General features: G+C 37.3%; 1 protein-coding gene and 1 pseudogene across 1 annotated transcript in view; both read left to right on the top strand.

Annotated features, from left to right (window-relative positions):
* Nucleotides 1–20,766, top strand: part of SSH2 (slingshot protein phosphatase 2) — a 306,592-nt gene that overhangs the window by 7,534 nt on the left and 278,292 nt on the right. The window lies entirely within an intron of this gene.
* LOC105887732 lies at nt 4,712–5,581 on the top strand (annotated as a pseudogene).

The following is a 20,766-nucleotide window of genomic DNA, read 5'->3' on the forward strand; positions in this document are numbered from 1 at the left end:
TATGTGGCTGGTGCCTTAGCCGCTTGAGCCACAGGCGCCGAGCCTTTTTTTTTTTTTTTAATTAAGTTCTTTCACCTTTTGTAGACACAGAGATCTTATTAGGTTGCCCAGGTTGGTCTCAAAGTCCTGACCTCACAAGATCCTTTTGCCTTGGCTTTTCAAAGTGCTAGGATTATAGGATGAGCCGCTGCACCTGCCTATGTTGCAACCATGACTACCTGGAACAGACATCCAAGTCTCTGTAAATCTTTTTAGGTAGGATACCCTTATTTAAAGCCTACTAACTCTTAATTTATGTGGAATTCTTATAAATTTGTATATTTAGTTTCCTTATTCTTAGAAGATTACCTGTAGCAAAATAAGAATGGAAAGTTGTTGGGAAACGATAGCTGATGGTTTCACAGTCAGGTATGAGGGGAAAAAAAAAACTGTAAGTAGCTGGCATAAGAAAAAATTAGTAATTTGGGGGTACTAAATATAGGGACAAGCACCCCTCTAGAACCCAGCATTTTCTGAGAGTTACTATTATATGTTCATTATGATGACCTTGAATCATCATACAAAAAGCTTAATTTTATCTTAAATCTTGATTTAAACAACCAAGATTGAGTGTGGTATGTTTTTAGATGTCCATCAAAGTTTCACCAAAGTTTCATTTAAGGCACACATTTCAATTACTTGGTAAATTCATATACATATATGGTATATTTTATTTCTTGATGATGCAAGATATGCTATATTATTGTTTTATATGGATGCATATATACCTGTATGTGTGTGTGTATAAAATGGCCATATCTCTCTCTCCCTAGGTAGAGAAAATAAAGACAAGGCAAATATGCAAATGTCTGTGAAGTATAAACACTTAAAAGAGATGCTTTTGAATTTTTTGAAAACAGCTTTAGAAACTTTCATGAATTCTGTTGTACTATTGTACATGACCATTGCAGGAAAATCTGGAAATACAGAGAAGTACTGAAAAGGAGAAAAAGGGCACATGCCATCAATTGTATTTTATTGAAGTGATGCTATATATATATAATTTTATATTCTTTTTTTTTAAATTTGGTATGTATCATAGATGGATTGCCATGTCATTTAAATGGCTGAATCGATTGGTTATATGGTTATAACTTACCATGTTTCCCCGAAAATAAGACACTGTCTTATATTTACTTTTTATCAAGAAGACAGACTAAGGCTTATTTTCAGGGGATGTCTTCCTCTTTGTGCCAAAATGCTTGGTGTGGCTATGCAGATACGCTGCCTAGCCACGCCCATCACTAGGTCTTATTATCGGGGTAGGGCTTATAGTTAACAAATGCAAGAAAATCCTGCTAGGGCTTATTTTTTGGGGTAGGTCTTATTTTTGGGGAAACACGGTATTCTAACCTGTTTTGTTATTGGTGGGCATTTAGGCTTTTTTCTTTTTGAGATGGCGTTTCCCTGTGTCACCCTGAATAAAGTGCCATGGTGTTACAGTTTACAGCAACTTCAAACTCTTAGGCTTAAGCGATTCTTTTGCCTCAGCTTCCCAAGTAGCTGGGACTACAGGTGCCAGCCACAATCCTCTCCCATTTTTTGTTGCAGTTGTCATTGTTGTGTAGCTGGCCTAGGCAGGATTCAAATTCGCCAGTCTTGGTATATGTGGCTGGCGCCGAGCCTCAAGCCGTCCTCTTGACTCAGCCTCCCAAATAGCCAGGAGTACTGGCACATACCATTAAATTCAGCTAATTTTATTTATTTATTTATTTATTAAGTCAAATATACATAGATCACGAATACATTCATGCATATGTGGGGTACAATGTCCTGATTTTTATTTTTATACAATCTAACATGGTTACATTAAACCAATCACCATAGCTTTCACCTCCTTTACTTGATTATTGTGCCAAAACATCTATGTTCTACATTTCACAGATTTGTCTTGTACCCTTGTCATATGTTCCATAGGTATGATTTTTTTCATTTTTTGTAGAGATGGGTTCTTGTTATATTGCCCAGGCTGGTCTTAAACTCCTGAGCTCAAGCAATCCTTACACCTGAGCCTCCCAGAGTGCAAGGATTACAGGTGTGAACTACTGCCCACAGTCTATATTAACTTTTTTAAAAGATGGTTTTATTGAGGTAAAATCTATAAACACTAAAATATGTGTTTTAATAAGTATACAATTCAATGATTTTTAGTAAACTTATATAGCTGTGCTCATTTAAATTATGTATTTTATTTTTATGAGCTATTTGTTTTTTTAATTTATGTACCTTTTTTTTTTTTTTTTGAGACAACAGTCTCAAGCTGTTGCCCTGGGTAGTGCTGTGGTGTCATAGTTCACGGCAATCTTCAACTCTTGGGCTCAAGCGATCATCTTGCCTAAGGTTTTCTATTTTTAGGAGAGATGGGGTCTTGCTTTTGCTCAGGTTGGTCTTGAACTCATGAGCTCAAGCAATCCACCTACCTCAGCCTCCCAGGAGTTGCTAGGATTATAGGCATGAGCTACTGTGCTGGGCCTGTGTACCCTCTTGATATGTTATGAATATTAACCCATTTTAATGCTTATTACACAAATTATTCCCTTCTTAATCCAATTTGTATTATGCTTAGAATAAAGTGTACAATTCAAAGTTTTGCTAGTGAGATCTTGAATGAGCCAACCTTGCTTATTTCTTTAGCCTTGTCTCAAGTCCCTGCCTTGCACACTGCTCACAGTTAAGCTTACATGCCTTGCTCCCTTTGGTCTTTAGGCTTTTGCACATGCTGTTTCCTTTACTTGGAACACTTTCCCTTCATCTTTTTACCTAACTAATTCCTACTCATTCTTTAGGTCTCAGCTTAAATGCCACTTCTGGGAAGCTTCCTTGACTCCACCCCTAGACCATGGTAGGTGCTCCTTTGAAGTGCACCATAGCACCCTATACTTATCCATGGTGGCTCTTAGCTTTTTACTGTACTTGATTATTTGATGACTTATTTCTTCAACTAACCTATAAGTCAGGTCCTGGGTCTATTTTTGTGTCATCATGGCTCAAAAGCTTTTGATACATGGATCAATGGATATAGTCATATTTAGCAGTCTTTTCTATTTTGAGTTCTTCTGTTGTTTTTAAGCATAAAAGACATCCCTAGAAGCCCAAAGGATATAATCACCTTTAAGACTTTTGATATGGCTCAGTGCCTGTAGATCAGTGGTTAGGGCATGGGCCATATACATTGGGGCTAGCAGGTTCAAACCCAGCCTGGGCCTGCTAAACAATGACAGCTAAAACAACAAACAAATAGCTGGGCATTGTGGCGGGCACCTGTAGTCCCAGCTACTTGGGAGGCTGAGGCAAGAGAATTGCTTAAGCCCAAGAGTTTGAGGTTGCTGTGAGCTGTTAGACCATGGCACTCTACCAAGAGCGACATAGTGAGACTCTGTCTCAAAAAAAAATTTTTTTTTTTGATACATATTGCCAAATTATCCTCCCGAAAGATCGGCTCACTCTTTGTTTACAAGCAGTGTATAAAAATTGACTGGGTGCTTTGGCTTACACCTGAAATCCCAGCACTTTCGGAGTCTGAGGCTGGAGTACCTCTCAAGACTAGGAGTTCAAGACTAGCCTGGAAAACATAGCAAGACCTCTGTTTCTAAATTACAGAAGGTAAAAATTAGCCTGGTACAGTGGTATGTGTCTGTAGTCTCTGCTGCTCAGGAAGCTGAGGTGGGAGGATCACTTGTGCCCAAGAATTTGAGGTTGTAGTGAGCTATGATTGTGTCACAGAACAACAGCTTGAGCAACAAAGTGAGACTTTGTCTTTAAAACAAAAAAGCAAATAAAATTTTAAAAATATTTCAGTGTACCCTGATCAGCCCTAAGTATCCTTAGGATCATCCATTTTATTTATCATAAGACCTATTATTTACTGCACAGTTACTGTATACTAGATGCTGTGCTGAGTACCATATGTGCATTGTGTTATTTAATTTTCACATCACTCTGGGGGATCGGTATTATCATCTTTATTTTACCAAGAAAATTGAGACTCAGAGAAAGGAAGTGAATTGTCCAGGTTTATAGGTCTGGCATCTGACACCAGAACCCCTTTCTTAATCACTAGTATTTTACTGATTTAATTTATATTTTTTGTCATAGGCTAATCATTTTTTCAAATATTTACTAATATGTGTTTTATATTCCTTGTTTTATAAATCATTCATATACTTGCCAATCTTTCTCCATATGTACTTGTTCTTTTTTAATATTGATCTGTAAGTATTTTTTTTTTTTTAAAGAATTCAACAGATTTGGTATAAGTGTTTTTTGTTTACATACCAAGGTCGGGGCTTTTAGTGTACCTGTCATCAGAATGGTATACATTGTGCCCAAGAGGTAATTTTTTATCCTCCCCCTTTTCTCCTTCTTTCATTCCAGTGTCCATTATGCCACTTTATAACCATATATACCCATGTTTAGCTCCCACTTATAAATGAGAATGTATGGTATTTGTTTTTCCATTCTTGAGATACTTCACTAAGGATATTGATCATCAATTCCATTCAAGTTGCTATAAAAGACACAATTTCATTCCTTTTTATGGTTGAATAGTACCCACATTCTCTTTACCTACTCATCAGTTGATGGGTGGTTTATAAGTATTCTTAATATACTAAGAATATTAACTGTCATTTTGGGAGAATTTTTTTTGTTGTATTGGTCTCCTCTTCTAAGTATGAGGAATGCAAAAGGCAAGGAGTGAGAAACTCCACAGAAAAGTCCAGAGAAGAATGTGGGAATTATAGATTTCACCAAGCATCAGTGGAAACTCATTCAATAGAGGATCATCAGTCTGTGAGTCCTTCAAGTGCACCTGCAATACATACCTGTCAAAGGTAACAAAGAGTTCTGCCCAAAAAAGAAAGCAGAACATAGTGACATCCCAAAACCTAAAAAGAAGGTGCAGATTCCTCCATTACCCACCAAACTGCCACCAGTTAATCTGCTTCGCTGGGATACTGTAAGGGCCTGGTGCCAGCAATTACACCTGAGCACCAAAGACAGAAAGTGGATGTATATAAGCGACTGTGCACACATACTTTTCCAAATTAAAAGGATATTCCTAGCACAGCAAAAGAGGCCAAGATCTGGAAATCACTAAAAAGAAAGTCAAATGTGGACAGGAAAGAAATGTCCCCAGAAGGTTCTGAGCAAAGGATGTGTTCTAAGGAGACTAATCCTCCTGCAGTAGTTCTTGCTCCTGGATTAAGTCCTCCCCCGAAGAAGGAGGTTGGCTGTCTTGGAGTCTACTTCTCAAGGGAGTTAATACAGTTGTTGTGACAACTTCTGCCCTGGAGGCTTTGTTGACTTCCTGGGCCAGAATTGTAGCAAGGACCAGGTCATCCACAGAGGCAGTGGAATCTCCACAGAAGGAATGTGATGTCAGATGGTATGTGGTCCATGGGAGAAGTCTACCTACAGACACAGATGGTTGGGTTCACCTCCAGTTTCATGCAGGACAAGCCTGGGTTCCTGAAAAGCAGTAAGGGAAAGTGAGCGCACTCTTCTTGCTTCCTGCCTACAATTTTCCACCCCCACATCTTGAAGGCAACGGGTTGTGCCCCAAATGCGTCCACAGGGACAAGGTCTTTTTTTTTTGCGGGGGGGGACAGAGTCTCACTATGTCACCCTAGGTAGAGTGCTGTAGTGTCACAGCTCACAGCAACCTCAAACTCTTGGGCTTAAGTGATTCCCTTGCTTCAGCCTCCCAAGGAGCTGGGACTACAGGCGCCCACCACAATGCCCGGCTATTTTTCTGTTGCAGTTGTCATTGTTGCTTAGCTGGCCCAGGCTGGGTTCAAACCCGCCAGCCTTGGTGTATGTGGCTGGTGCTGTAACCACTGTGCTACAGGCACTGAGCCAAAGGACAAGGTCTTAATAAAAAGTCTCTAGTGGGAATGAAGTACCAGAAAAAAGGGTACATACATCTGTGACTAGAAATGATGGCAGAAATGCTTGATAGTTGATTCCATGGTGCTACTGATAGCTGAACTCTGGTCCTCTTCACATGTGCTCACAGGCTGTGCAGACTGGTTGGTTGCAGATGTTACCCTCAGACCCCTAGTGGGAATTGTTGCTCCATGGGTTAGAATATAGAGACACTTATGTTAAAAAGGAAAAACATTTAATAAATTAGTAAGAAGAAAAAGTCATTCATATTTAAAATTTTCTTAATATCCTGAGACTTCAGTGGTTCCACTTAAGGATAAAAACACTAGCACTTTGACAACAGGGAATTTTCTCCCTTTCCATGAAAATATAAAAAACACGAGAAGGAGTGATGGAATTGGAAAACTTGTAACTGTCATTTTATAGACTTAATAGGTGTGGGCAGGAATCCTCAGTAAATGTTAAAGCAAGAGAGGAAAGTCCACTGGGAAGGAGGATTTGTTTATGGTCTTACAGTGTTGTTCCCCTCAAAGTCCATTGGTTGTTAGTGACCAGAATTTTTCATTATAATAAATAATACATGTTTTAGCCCTTAAAAAAAGAATATTAACTATTCTTGCTTATGTTTCAGATATTGCCTATTTTTCATTTGCCATTTTGTTTTATTCATTTTGATGTACATTTAGAAATTTTTAATGCCATCAATCCAAAATCTTATTTGTATATGTGTGATTTTTCCATTATTTTTCTACTTAGTTTTCCATGACTAGAGGAAAGAGTCGCCTGTGTTTTTTGAGTTGTTTATGGTTTTATTTTTATATTTTACTTTAATCTAAAATTAATCTTACTGTATTATGAAAGATTAGAATTGCATTTATTTTGTTCCAAATAGTTATCAATTTGTCCCAGTTCATTTTATGAAACAATCACTCCTTTTTCCCAATGGTGTGTAATTCTTTTTTGGGAAATACTGAAATTAGGTATAAGATGGAGTAAGTGTGTTTCATTAAAGTTCCATTGCTAGTTCCACAGGGGTTTAGTTTAGTGTAACTACTTAGTATTTATTGAATTGCATGGAGAAAAAGTAAACTTTAAACTAGCTTAAATTTTAAAATTTTGCTCAAGTGCCTGTGAAATCCAGAGGAAGGGCAGACCTTTGGTACTCAAAAAGTCTCTCATACTTTCTATCTGGCTTTAAATGAGAGGGAACAGTTCTAGATTATGCTCAATTTGAGAAAGACACTGTACATCACTGCCTTCCTAGGGGGTACCATTAACTATTACTCCTGACTCTGGCAGTTTAAAACTTTACTGTTTTTATATTAATGCTTGCTGTTTTGTTGGGCTACAACAGTGCCTGCCCTGTTGAAGACATTCGCGTGTCTGTTTTGCATGTATTTGTTAATTCATTAAAAAAAAACCTAGCTGTCAGGGTCCCTTCATGGATGCCACTTATCAGGACCTGGGACAGGTTGGTCTCCAGCCCTGGCTTATCTAGGTTCCAGACACAGACCAACCGCTAAGCTACCTTGCTCAGGGACAATTGCTCTTAGGTGCCCGAGGGCTATTTACTTTAGGAGGGGGGAGGGAGGGAAGAGGAGAAAAAGATAGTCTTTGAGAGAGTAGTCTTCTTAGAAGGATAGAGCTTAGCAATAAAAGTCTTTCATAGAGCTTAGTAAGCTTCAGCAGAGAGATGCCATGCTGGTATTCTGCAGGCAGAAGAGGAGACAGAGTCAGAATAAGCGGTCCCTAATAGAATGAGGTCACTCACTCTCGACTGCCTTCTCCAGCCTAATATAAGGCTAATCTTGTGCCTCTCAACACCACAGGTGTAGAGACTGCCAGTTCACCAGTGCTCTAAATCTCACGAGCTCTCTCATGCTCCTTAGGAGAGCTAAATTCCACCCCATGCCCTTTTCACCAAGGTAATCCATTGTTGAGCTACAGATGTTATTTATAACTCTCACTCCTCCTAGCCATTGGCTATACGGCCTGCTACACCTAGCCATAGTTTTTCATTCAAAAAACCCAGTAGTGGCTCGGTGCCTGTGGCTCAAGCGGCTAAGGGGCCAGCCACATACACGTAAGGTCGCGGGTTCGAATCCCCAGCCCAGGCCCGCAAAACAACAATGATGGCTGCAACCAAAAAATGGCCAGGCGTTGTCTCGGGCGCCTGTAGCCCCAGCTACTTGGGAGGCTGAGGCAGGAGATTCGCTTGAGCCCAGGAGTTGGAGGTTGCTGTGAGTGTGATGCCGTGGCACTCTACCCAGGGGGATAGCTTGAGGCTCCGTCTCAAAAAAAAACCAAAAAACAAAAACCCAGTAGTAGGGAAACTATTTCCAATTAAAAAAACCCAGTGTGATTATTGATAAGCCCATCTACCAAATCTGAAATATGCTTGAGGCCAGATGTACATGAGACTTAAGAATCTTGTTCATCAGAAAATAATAATGAGTGTTATTTTGTGCAGATAATCCTGTCCATTCCTATTTCTGCTTTTCAGTGCTGAATCCTTTTTAGTTACTTCTATACATTGCCCTGAATTTTCTCGCCCATCTGAGCAGCTCAGCTGTTGATCTCAGTGACTCTCATTTGTTTGTTTGTAAAGGGATGGTGTGGTGAGGTGCTCTTGGTTCTGAAATGTATGAAATGAAATCCATGGTTCCCTTAGACTTCCTGAAAAGAGAAAATATTTCATCTAATGAATAGGTGAGGATATGCTTGGAACCAAATGGGGAGAGGTAGCCCTGTGTTCTAGGTTAGATTTTATGAAGCTGTTTGATTGAATTAAAATAAAAGTTATTTAGTACCTTTTTTTGTGTTTGGCACTGTATATGAGTCTGAGGATATGCATTTATTTCCTTATTTATGCCATTACTGGGGATCCAGCAGGCAGACACTCCCTGGCCTCAAGAAGCTTAGAGTAGATGAAGAAAGACGGATACACATATTAAATAAGTAATTAGGTTACAGTGTAGTAATCACAAATACAAAAGCCTTGAGGAAGACGAAGACCAGCAAGAACTTATGAGTTGAACCTTAACGAGTGAGTGGGAATTGGTCAGCAAACAGAGGGTTAAAGGTGAGTAGCAGGAGGGAGGGACTACATTCTTAAGTATGAACTTAATGCCCAAGGCTACCAATGACTTGACCTATGCTGGGAACCATAAGCAGTACAGTGCAGTACTTTAGCCCCCAGAAAAAGGGGCTAAAGAAGTAAAGATAATTTCTTCTAAATTTTAACATTTGTACCCTTATTTTCTCCTTGAATACAGTTGGCTTTCCTTTAAAGTGATTTTGCAATAGACACTGGGTTCAGCACTAAATAGGCATCAGAACAACCACCTTAAGTAGTACTATTATTGTTCCCATTTTACAGATGAAGAAATCAATTCTCAAGGAGGTGCTTAGACTCCCCCAGCTAGGAGTGGCAGAGCTGGGATTTAAACTTTGGTTGCCACAATCAGAGAGCAACTACTAGACTAAATTATCTTCTGGGTGTTACCTTTTCTGTGTTCAGGTGCTATTTGATTTCTTCAGCTTTACGTTTGCCCTGCTGTAGTTTGAATCGCTGCAATTTGCCATTTTACTGCTTGTGCCTTGGTACTTGATAAACTCAGGTCAGCCAAAATTTTTTGAGAGCCTTCTCAAGCACTGCAGAATCATAAAAGGCATTATCCTTGCCTTAGAATTTACAAGTGTAGTGGGGAAGGCAGCTATCAACTAAGAACAGATAATTAAAAACCTAGTATGGTGAGAATAATAGGAGAAGCACAAACCAAGTGTGTAGGTAGGAAGAAAACATTAGTTCTGAAAGGAGTAATGGATAGGGAATGTGGAACAGACTAATTGGAAAAGACAGAGGAACGAAATATCTTTGCAGCCAGAAAAATGAAGGTTCTGTTTTTTACTTTTAGATATTAATCCTTTTCTGCTCCATTAACAATTAGAAGTCAGTTTTTTTTTTCCCTATGGGGTAATTATTGTAAGATATTGTTAATCTAAGACATGGTAGCCAGATACTGAAGTTTGGCAAGTGTGTGTGTGTAAAACCTTGCTCCTCACCTATTTTTCTCTACCCACCTGTGTACATCTCCTCACTTAAAGAAAAGGGAAAAAACCAATAACTTCTTTTACACTGTTGTAGACTGATATGGATATGTAAGAAATTACATTTTATTAAAGTTAAAGGAATATGTGTCCATGCAACTTGCTGATTGAAGCAATGATTCTGCTATTGTTACTAAAGACATTTATAGAAACAGCAAGAATTTGGGAGAACCCTTTTTTCACAATTGCAATATTTAGCATTTCTCAGGGAAGAATTAGGATAAACCACATGTTGGCATCTTATAACACATTATCTTAATTTGTTAAGGAAGTTTATTGTTTCTTTGGGGTTTGATAAAGTATTGTGGTTTAGAATGCAAATAGTATTTGTCCATTTTTCTAAAATAGGTTTTATGAGTGTGGGGAAACCCTCAAAGTATTCTCATTTCTTTCTTCTTAGGGCTTTAAAAATACCTATAATAACAGGAAGCACTGTAGGGTCTAGAAAGAGCCTGAATCCGAGTCCTGGCTTTAATAATTTACTGGACTTACACCAGTCACTTAACTGCTCTATACTTTGGCTTGCCAACCTGTAAAATAGAGGTATTAACAGTACTTCTTTCACAGAAATATCGTAAGCATTAAACCAGAGAATGCATTAGCACCATGCCTAGCACCAAATAAACATGCACTTACAGAGTATTAATCATTTTTATAATGGTGGTGTTTTAGGGTTGCTATTTGGTTAAGCAATTTTTTCATTGTAACAAAAATTTGGTGGGAAAGATATATGCTTTATGACCATATAATTCAAGTGGGTAGCCTATTTTAGAGTTTTGTTTCTCTTTATTTCTTTTCTTTAAAAAAATTTTTTTTCCTTCATGATGGCTTTATTTTTTAAAATTAGAGAGTCTTTGTTTTAGTTGCTGATCTCCCCATCAAGTATGTTCTTTGTCATTTTGTAATAACCCTGGAGCAACATACAGAAAGATTCATACAACTCTAATCTTTAAAAATCTCCTTTCCTTAGAGTTTATTGATTAAATAGGCTGTGTTAGCAGCATATTAATCCATTGAATGTTTTTCTATATGATACCACAGATCATTGCAGGTGGCCACCTTAGTTTGTGTAGCCAAATCATGGACTGAATGTCTTGGTGTTTTTGGTGATTGAGGCTATAAATTATGTGAGAAAACAGAACACAAATTACCAGATATTTTTAAAATATGGAGAATCCAAAGACACCGAATATATTCATGGGTTTAAATATATCTTTGTACAAGGGAACAATAGGTGAGAAGAATGAACGGTCTAATCCAGCTATTCCCCACAGTTGGCAATTGAAATTGAATGCAGCTCTTAGAAGATGCATTTCCAAAGCAACTGAATGTGCTTTCTCTGTAAGTGTCTGAAGCAACAATAGAACATGTGAATGAAATCACATATGATATAACAAGAGGTCTTTGCTTCAGGCTTTGGTTGCATTTTGATTACAGTTTTTATTACTGTACCTCTGTCAGAAAAAGAGACAATGTATTTCTTCTTAGAGTACTGAAAAAAATTAACACTAATTTTTCTGTGAACACAACATTTCTATTTATCTTTTTGATTTCTAATCAAACTACTTTCTCAACTCTGAGCATTTGTATGCTGGTTCTATGGTTTTCAATTAAACTTCAAAGGAAACTGTATTGACTATAAAGGAAGTCTGGTTAAGCCAGGTGCAAGTGAAAAATCCAGAAACTCCAATACTAACTAGTAAACATTCTTGCATGATGCAGAATCTTGAAGGAAGTGTTTTCTAAATTTTTTTAATTTTTTTTATTTATTTTGAAGTTTTTGGCCAGGGCTGGGTTTGAACCCGCCACCTCTGGCATGTGGGCCTGGTGCTTTACTCCTTTGAGCCACAGGCACCGCCCATGGTGCAGAATCTTGAAAATCAAATCTAGACCTTATAGGAGAAAGAAAATATTCTTAGGCTATTTTCATTTAAATGCCATTTTGTGGGATTTTAATCTAGAATACTAAAAAACTTGAAAATTTTATTTTTAAAAAGCATGAGAAGTTTTCTTGTGTTCTTAAAATTGTCCTATAGAAAATTATAGTTACAGCTCAAAAATGAAAACCTTTAATAAGCACAGAGTTGCTTTGGACCTCTATGTTGATGAGCTTGTTTAGAACAGGAGTCTACTGAAAGTTATCAATAGAGATGTTGGTCAGCAAATTAGTCTTTGGTTTGTTTCCAGCTGTCCTTTCAGGTAATTTAAGATACTTAGAGGAAGACTGTCTTAACAGGCTCCAGCTGATACTTTCTTTTCATAATTTTTTTTTCCACTTAATTGGATTGCATTCATTTGCAAACATTTGTTCCTGCTATGTATTGATACAAGACTTTACATCATTTAAGCTGCTAGGATAAGCTACTGTTTTTAAAGTAAGCTATCTTATTTTGAATGTATGATTTAGAAAAAATGCATGGTTGAAGTTGTGTTTTTCTCTTTCTTCATTCTACTGATACACTGATCTTCCATTTGATTGTGTACTTTTTTTATTCTGTATTTTACTTGTAGCTCACATTTCTGATGTAACCAAATAGTGATTCTCTCATTAGCAATAACCTTTTTGTAATAGTTTTGTGGACTCCAAAGAGAAACCTTTTTCTTTAGAAGGTAAATTTTATTTTGTATATTAAAAATATACAATTTGATGTTATAGGATACATATAGATAGTAAAAAGGGTACTGTAATCAAAGTGACAGTTTATAGAATTAGATTATATATGGTTCCAAATTCAAAGACAAAGGAAAAAACTTATTGACTGGACAGTTGCATTTGGAAATTATTTGAATATATAAAAATAGAAACTTCTCTTTCCTCATTTTGTTTTTTGCCTTCTTCACTTGACTTATTACTGACTTTCTGAAATACCACTTTGAAAATTGAGAGTAGAATTTCTTCAAGATCAGTAGGCAGTGTGACAGTGAATTGACAGCGAATAGAGCTTTTAAAAGTGCTGCTAAATCTTTCTCTATTACATTAGTCTGAAGAATAAAGTATTTTGTACACTGCCATCAGTGTATTTTTCTACCCTAATAAATCCAGACTCAACAGGACAGAGGGGAAACTCTCTCTGGGCAATTTAATAATTAATTGCTTATACATCTTAAGTGTTTGTTCTTTGGGAAATAGGCTGCATTGTAGGGTAGGGGTTATATTATCTTTAGGCTATGTAGCCAGAATCTGTAGTGAAAAATTCCAGCTGTGACACTTACTAGATGTATGACTTTGGGCAGTTAACTTTTCTAAGCCTCAATTCCCTTATCTGTAAAGTGGGGATAATTCTAATATCTTATAGGATTATTATTGGCTTTCATGAAAGAAGTGAATAAATGCTTAGCACAGTGTCTAGTACTGTTGCATAGCGAGTGTTTAGTGAATGCAAGTGATTATTACTGTTAAATAGATTTAATTTTTGCTTTTCCGTATGGTATTATGTACACTCCTTAATTTAAAAAATTATGATACCTTTGCTTCCAATGTATATTTATTATAGGTGATATATTTCGGTCTTTACTGAATTGTGTCAAATATACATTGCTCTCAGATAAGTTGCTTTATGAAAAGAATACACACCTTGAATTGAAAACTGTCTTTGTAATGGTAATGAAGTCATGTGTAATAAAAGGTGCTTGAAGATATTGAGGACTGTAGTTGGTAGTTATCTACAGTCTATCTAAAGTCTATTAAATTCTTTTTAGATAGAGATGTAGTGACCTTTTGTACTAGGCATATAAGTCCCTGTTTAATGCTAAGTGAGCACAATTGAGTGATTTTTTCATATATTTGGCCTTTTGTTTATATTATCTGAAGAACTGACAAGAAATATTTTCTTCTTGAAATGTCTCAAAATATCATCCCTCACTTAAAATGTTTTTGTGAATTTCTGACTTGATAGTTTTGGATATCGGACCCCTAAACCATTTGCCAGAAATGTGCAATGGTATTGCAAGCTCACATTGCTACTGAGATTACAAAATCACAGCCCTAGTTTCTTGCTTGGGGAAATTGGATGCTATAGTTTTATATTTCCTTGCCACTCTTCTGTAAGAAATCTAGGAAGTTTCTTGGACCATTGATTAATTACTATTGGAATCTTGGGGTTTGTTCATAAATATTGCTTCCGAGGGGTTCACAGAATTTCAGAATTGGAAAATTACTACTCTTCTCATTTTTACTGTTAAATAATTTCCAGAGTTGGGATCTAAGGATAAAAGTCAGAATAACTCATCTCTTAGGCATTTTTCAAGAGGGTTTTTGCTATAGTAAAAACCTTATACTGCATCTTTAGTAGGAATTGATTGGAGATTTTTCTGGAATGTTAGGTATTCCATTGTCTGTCTGGTTTCAAGACTAGACTTAGACTGAGGTATAGGAAGTCACACATTTAAATATGGCTGTGGCAGGTAAGGCAGATGACATGAATTAGTGAAGCTGGCCAAAAAGCATCTGTGGTAGAGTGGAGAATATGAGGTCTATCTTTAGCGGCTGCCAGTTGTGGCCCAGCATAGATTGACTGCTGCCAAAAATGTCTTACATTTCAAGAAACACTAGTAAATGAAGATTATATAAAATCATCTGATTTTTAAATGTTGGCATCTGAATTGGCTAGGAATAACTTTGGCTACAAGTAATAGAAAACCAAGTTTAAACTATAGTAGGAATAATTTTGATTTATCTAACAAGAAATCTGAAGATATGTAGTTTAGGACTAACTCAGCAGCTCAGCAATACCAAAGGGATTCAAGTTCATTATATATTTCTGTTCTGCCATTAATAGTATATTAATTTTGCTAGTTTCCTCTTTATACTAGTCTCCACATAAAAGATGGCTACTGTAGCTCTAGACAGTACATCCATGTTTAGGAAAGGGTAAAAGGTTCAGTGCCAATAGAGGCTATACCTTTTATTAGAAAAGCAATATTTCCGAGAAACCAATCTCCATTCCTAGCAAATTTCTCTTTAAGTCTGTTGTCAGAACCGGATTACATGGCCACTTCTAGTGACAAGAGAGCCTGGGAAAGTAAGTATATGGTTTTCCATTTTATTCTTCAGTGGCAGCAAGGGAGAAGCATAGAATAGGATTGGAAGGATCCTGTCCAACTTTGTCTATTGTAACAACTAATGCAGAGTTAAAGAACTATATCTTTTTTTTGAGACAGTCTCTTACTTGGTCACCCTTGGTTGAGTGCTGTGGTATCATAGCTCACAGCAACCTCAAACTCTTGGGCTTGAGTGAGCCTCTTGCCCCAGAGCTGGGACTACAGGTGCCCACTACAGCACCTAGCTGTTTTTATATTTATTTATTTATTTATTTATTTTTAGACAGATTCTCACTTTGTTGCCCTTAGTAGAGTGCTGTACTATCATAGCTCATAGCAACCTTAAACTCATGGGCTCAAATGATTCCCCTTGCCTCAGCTTCCTGAGTAGCTGGGACAACAGGTGCCTGCCACAATGCCCAGCTATTTGTTTTAGAGACAGAGTCTCACTCTGCCCCAGGCTGGTCTCAAACTCATGAACTCAGGTAATCTACCATCTCGGCTTCCCAGGTATGAGCCACTGTGCTGGGCCTAAACCCAGGTATTTTTAGAGATGGGGTCTTGCTGTAGCTCAGGATGATCTCGAACTCCTGAACTCTGGCAGTCCACCCGCCTCAATTTCCCAAAGTGCTAGGATTACAGAAGTGAGCCACTATACCTGGCTTTTAAAAGAACTGTATTTTGAGAGCTAAACAGAACATATCTGTGGCCCAGACTTAGGTAGTGAGTCACCAGTGTGTGTACAGTTTATATAACACCAGTATTTCCCCCTATTTCAATAGTTTACTACTCATTACTGGCTTCTATCAATCATTTTCTTAGATTGCTAAGGAACTTGAAATTAGAAAGTTTGAGTGAAAGTCCTGATACAGAGACTTGTTAGCAGTCTATTATTGGGCAAGTTTGCTTAATCTTTCTGAGCCTCCCATTGTTCAACTGGAAAGTGGACGTATAACATTGAAATATAGCATAGTAGTAAAGTGCAGAGGTTTTGGAATCAGAAAGCCTTAATTGGAATCCTGTCTCTGCCAAACAAGTTGCATAATCTCTGTGTGCTTCCTTGTCTGTAAAATGAGGCATATAAAAATTTCACATAGTCTTTATGAGGACCAGGTGAAAGACAGTGAAGTTTCATCTTAGCAGGGTTCTAAAGGGACCATATAAGGCAAAAATCAAATATATTAAAAATTATCCTTGGGAAAAAATCCCTTAAATCACCTGTAAATAATAATATACATAGTTTTGGGCATACAACTCTGTAACTGAGACTGTATAAGGTGATATAGTTTCTCATCTCATGCTCACTTTGTTGCATGCACTTGTTGAGTGGTATAGCAAGTAATACCACTCATTTTTATTTGTATTTGTATTTTTATTCATGGTTATTCTCTACCCAGCACATAAAATACAATTAGCATAAATTAAATGTTCATTTGATGCAACTCCAGAGTTATTTTTGGTGACATGCTTATGGGGCCCTTTTAATCAGGTTCAATAAATAGTAGCTGTTATTGTTACCATAGGTGTGACATGTTATATTGAGGATGAAGAAATAGAGGTAGTCCAGGGCTTACCTTGGCTCCTGACTGTGCAACATGGATCAATGATAATTTTTTTTCTTTCACATCAGCCAAGATTTATAACATGAATGTGGCCAAGGGAATAATGTTACAGTTTCGTTGTTTTTCTTTCTTTTTTTTGAGACAGAGTCTCACTATGTCGCCTTGGTAGAGTGCAGTGGTGTCACAGCTCACAGCAAGCTCCAACCTCTGGGTTCTCATGCCTCAGCCTCCCAAGTAGCTGGGACTACAGGCGCCCAGCTAATAATGTTACAGTTTTAAAGATACAGATGTAGGATTATCAATCATATTTCAAGGGAAAACTAACATAACTGTCTCCCAATGTACAGGCCAAAATTAACATGATCCTTAACAAATAATTGTGAAATATATAATTCATACAGAAGAATATTGTGATTATTAAATGCAAAAAATTCCTTTTAAATTTATGATATAAAAAATTTATGATATAAATGTTGCAAAGGACAAAGTGATATTAAGTAGAATGTAAGCTGTCAGGAAATTTTAATATTAAAATGAATCTGCAAGTCATTCATCAAAGATGTTAGCTATTTTCAACTAAATCTACACTGATCGACAAATAGTTACGGTGTTGGCATATATTTTTCACAAGGTCTTATACCACTGACAAAAAGTATTAATTACATATGTAATGATACAACAGTCTTTGTATACTTAATCTCTGAGTAACATGCATTTGTTGCTTAAATTTCAGGGCTTCAGTTGCTTGTGTCAGATTGTGGTGTCCAGATATAATGAATCATATGTAGAGTAAGGCATAAATAAAGGTTAAGTATCCTCAACATAGCCATACAGGGAGACAAGTAGGCCTTCCCCTTTTCCTAGAGAAAATTTTATTTTGCAGGTTATCAGGGGAGGAGTGTACACTCTCAAAGTTTTTTGAGAACCAAAATTCAAAAATAGGAATAATAATGATAAGAAAGCTCTAAGATTAATAATATGCTTTTGTTTAAGTGCTTTTTGTTTAACTAAGTGTTTTGTATTGAAGTAAAGTTGTCTAAACTTGTACCTTATCACTTGTTGCTTTTTATGGGGTTGTCTTGTTTTTAAACAAAGGAGGAAAATCTTGTTTTAAGGTGACTCATGTAGTGATGTATTAGGTTAGTAATGAGGTGGTGTTTCTTTGCTCTGTATGAGCACTTGAAATAACAGACATTGGTAACTTTCTCATAGAATTTAAGTGTTATATTTGGAAATTCCTAGGAATCTGTATGTACAGGTACTTGGTTCCATGAGAGTCTTAATGATAAGAATGGCTAACTTTCTCTACTATGTCTCAGTGCCTGTAGGTTCGTGGCTAGAGCGCCAGACACATACATTGGAGCTGGCAGGTTCGAACCCGGCCTGGGCCTGCCAAACAACAATGACAACTACAACAACAAAATAGCCAGGTGTTGTGGTGGGCACCTGTAGTCCCAGCTACTTGGGAGGCTGAGGCAAGAGAATTACTTAAGCCCAAGAGTTAGAGGTTACTGTGAGCTGTGACATCACGATACTCTACCGAGGGCGACATAGTAAAACTCTGTCTCAAAACAAACAAACAAACAAAAAAACAAACCTTTCACTACTATGTGACCATGGGAATTTAAGGTGTGGCATTTATAATATATGAGTTATAATTAGCTTGTGCTTTTAAGTCTTTAAATAATGAGAGATCTCCCTTACCTGTGATTATTTTTCTCCTACTGTCTCCTGAGACTCATTTATCTGTGATTGGATGATTTATCTGTTTAAAGTTAATTAAATTCAGCTACTGAGCCTTTTAAAAAAACCTTTCTGTGGTTATGGAACTAGGTCTCATGAAGACTTCGTTTTGGCATTTTTATAGCTAGTACAAATATTGCCTGGAAATAATGCTTGTTAGTAAAAAGGAGAACAGGTACAGTTAATTGGAAAGATACATAGAAATTTATTTTTCTTGTTATAGAGAATTAGAGATTTTTATAATTTTTTATAAAAGAAGTTATATTGAAACTTGAGCTATTTTTTACAGCAGGGCATAGTATAGTTGGTTTGGGGGGGGGGTTTGGATACAGAGTCTCACTCAGTTGCTCTACAGCATCATAGTTCACAGCAACCTCAAACTCTTGGGCTCAAGAGATCCTTGTCTCAGCCTCCTGAGTAGCTGGAACTACAGGTGCCCACCACAACCCCCCTCTAGTTTTTCTACTTTTAGTAGAGATCAGGTTTTGCTTTACTCAGCTTGGTCTGGAATTCCTGCGCTCAGGTAATCTACTCCATAGGCCCTGGTCTCCCAAAGTGCTAGGATTACAGGCATGAGCCACTGCACTAGCCTCCTATAATTTTTAACATAAGTCCTCTAAAGGTAAGGTTTGGAGAAACTTTTTTTTTTTTTTTCAGTTTTTGGCCAGGGCGGGTTTGAACCCACCACCTCCAGTATATGGGGCCAGTGCCCTACTCCTTTGAGCCACAGGTGCCGCCAGTATGGAAAAACTTAATGAGAAATTTAGGGAAAGGATTCTAAAGTAATTAAGGTTTTGTCAGAGTTGATGTATTTTGACACTATTTGATTGGCCATTTTATCTGAGAGAAAAGAATTCGAGTTTTTAAAAGTAAGAAAATTTAGGCTAGATGTTGATGAAGAGTAGTCAATTTGGCTCTAGACTTAGTTTTTTCTTTCTTTATTTGGAAGTTTTCTATTAATTAAGGAGTTCTAGGCTATAGAGAAATAAGACTACTTTTAATAAGTGTAACTAAGGCTTGGTGCCTGTAGAACAGTGGTTACGGCGCCAGCCACATGCACAGAGGCTGATGGGTTCGAACCTGGCCTGGGCCAACTAAACAACAATGACAACTGCAACAAAAAAATGTCTGGGCATTGTGGTGGGTGTCTATAGTCCCAGCTACTTGAGAGGCTAAGGCAAGAGAATCACTGAAGCCCAAGAGTTTGAGGTTCCTGGGAGCTATGACACCAAAGCACTCTACCCAGGGCCATAGCTTGAGATTCTGTCTCAAAAAACAAAAAAACAACAAATGTAACTAAGCTTGTATCTCCCAGTTCTAAGGAAAATGGACAATGTACTTAAGCAAATAGTGCAATAGTTGCTTATCATTTTTGAAGTTCTTTGTTTGGCATTGCCTTTACTTCTTTTAAATATCTATAAGGGTAGCAAATCTTCCTTTGAAACTGAATTTGGTTTTTGGAAATAACCAAAGATAATTTTTGTCCATATCTGATGAATGCTAATTAGACAATTCCAAACATCTTAATTGAGATTGTCTTTTATGTTTCAGGCCCTAGGGATATAAGAATGTCTAAAATGATCAGCTCCTGCCCTGAAAGCTGGGGAAGAAAGGTTGCTGCATAACCCTGGGGCAGACTGCACATCAAAAGATTGTCCAAAGGATTTGTTAGGGAGGTGCAGAACAGGAAACGGGGCTCTCAGCCCTGGAACCTTATTCACAAAATTAATGATATAGTAAAAGAAAGAAAGGAAATGAAAATAGGCTTTCTGTAAGTTAGTGAGATAATTATTTTGTGAATCATGATTTGGCTTAAATATACTTTCTAAGCAGATAATTCCAAATATTTTCAAGTAGTGAAATACTGAAGAACTTCTAAGAGGATTATTTGAGGAGAACACTCATTTAAAAATATATTTTATTGTATTGGTTAAGGATACTTTTCATTAACTTCTCATTATTATTATTTTTTGAGACAGAGTCTCACTTTTGTCACCCTTGGTAGAGTGCTGTGGCGTCACAGCTCACAGCAACCTCAAACTCTTGGGCTGAATGAAGCGATTCTCTTGCCTCAGCTTCCCAAGTAGCTGGGACTATAGATGCCTGCCATAACGTCTGGCTATTTTTTAGAGATAAGGTCTCACTCTGGCTCAGGCTGGTCTCTAATTGCTGAGCTCAAGCAATCCACCTGCCTTGGCCTCCCAAGTGCTGTGATTATAAGCGTGAGTCACTACACGCAGCCATTAGCTTAATTAATTAATTTTTTTGAGATAGAGTCTCACTATGTGGCCCTTGGTAGAGTGCGGTGAAATCACAGCTCACAGCAACCTCAAACTCTTGGGCTTAAGTGATTCTCTTGCCTCAGCCTCCCAAGTAGCTGGGACTA

The sequence above is a fragment of the Otolemur garnettii genome, unplaced genomic scaffold (genome assembly GCF_000181295.1).
Source record: "Otolemur garnettii isolate 467f Iridium unplaced genomic scaffold, OtoGar3 scaffold00112, whole genome shotgun sequence".
In the NCBI taxonomy this organism is placed as follows: domain Eukaryota; kingdom Metazoa; phylum Chordata; class Mammalia; order Primates; family Galagidae; genus Otolemur; species Otolemur garnettii.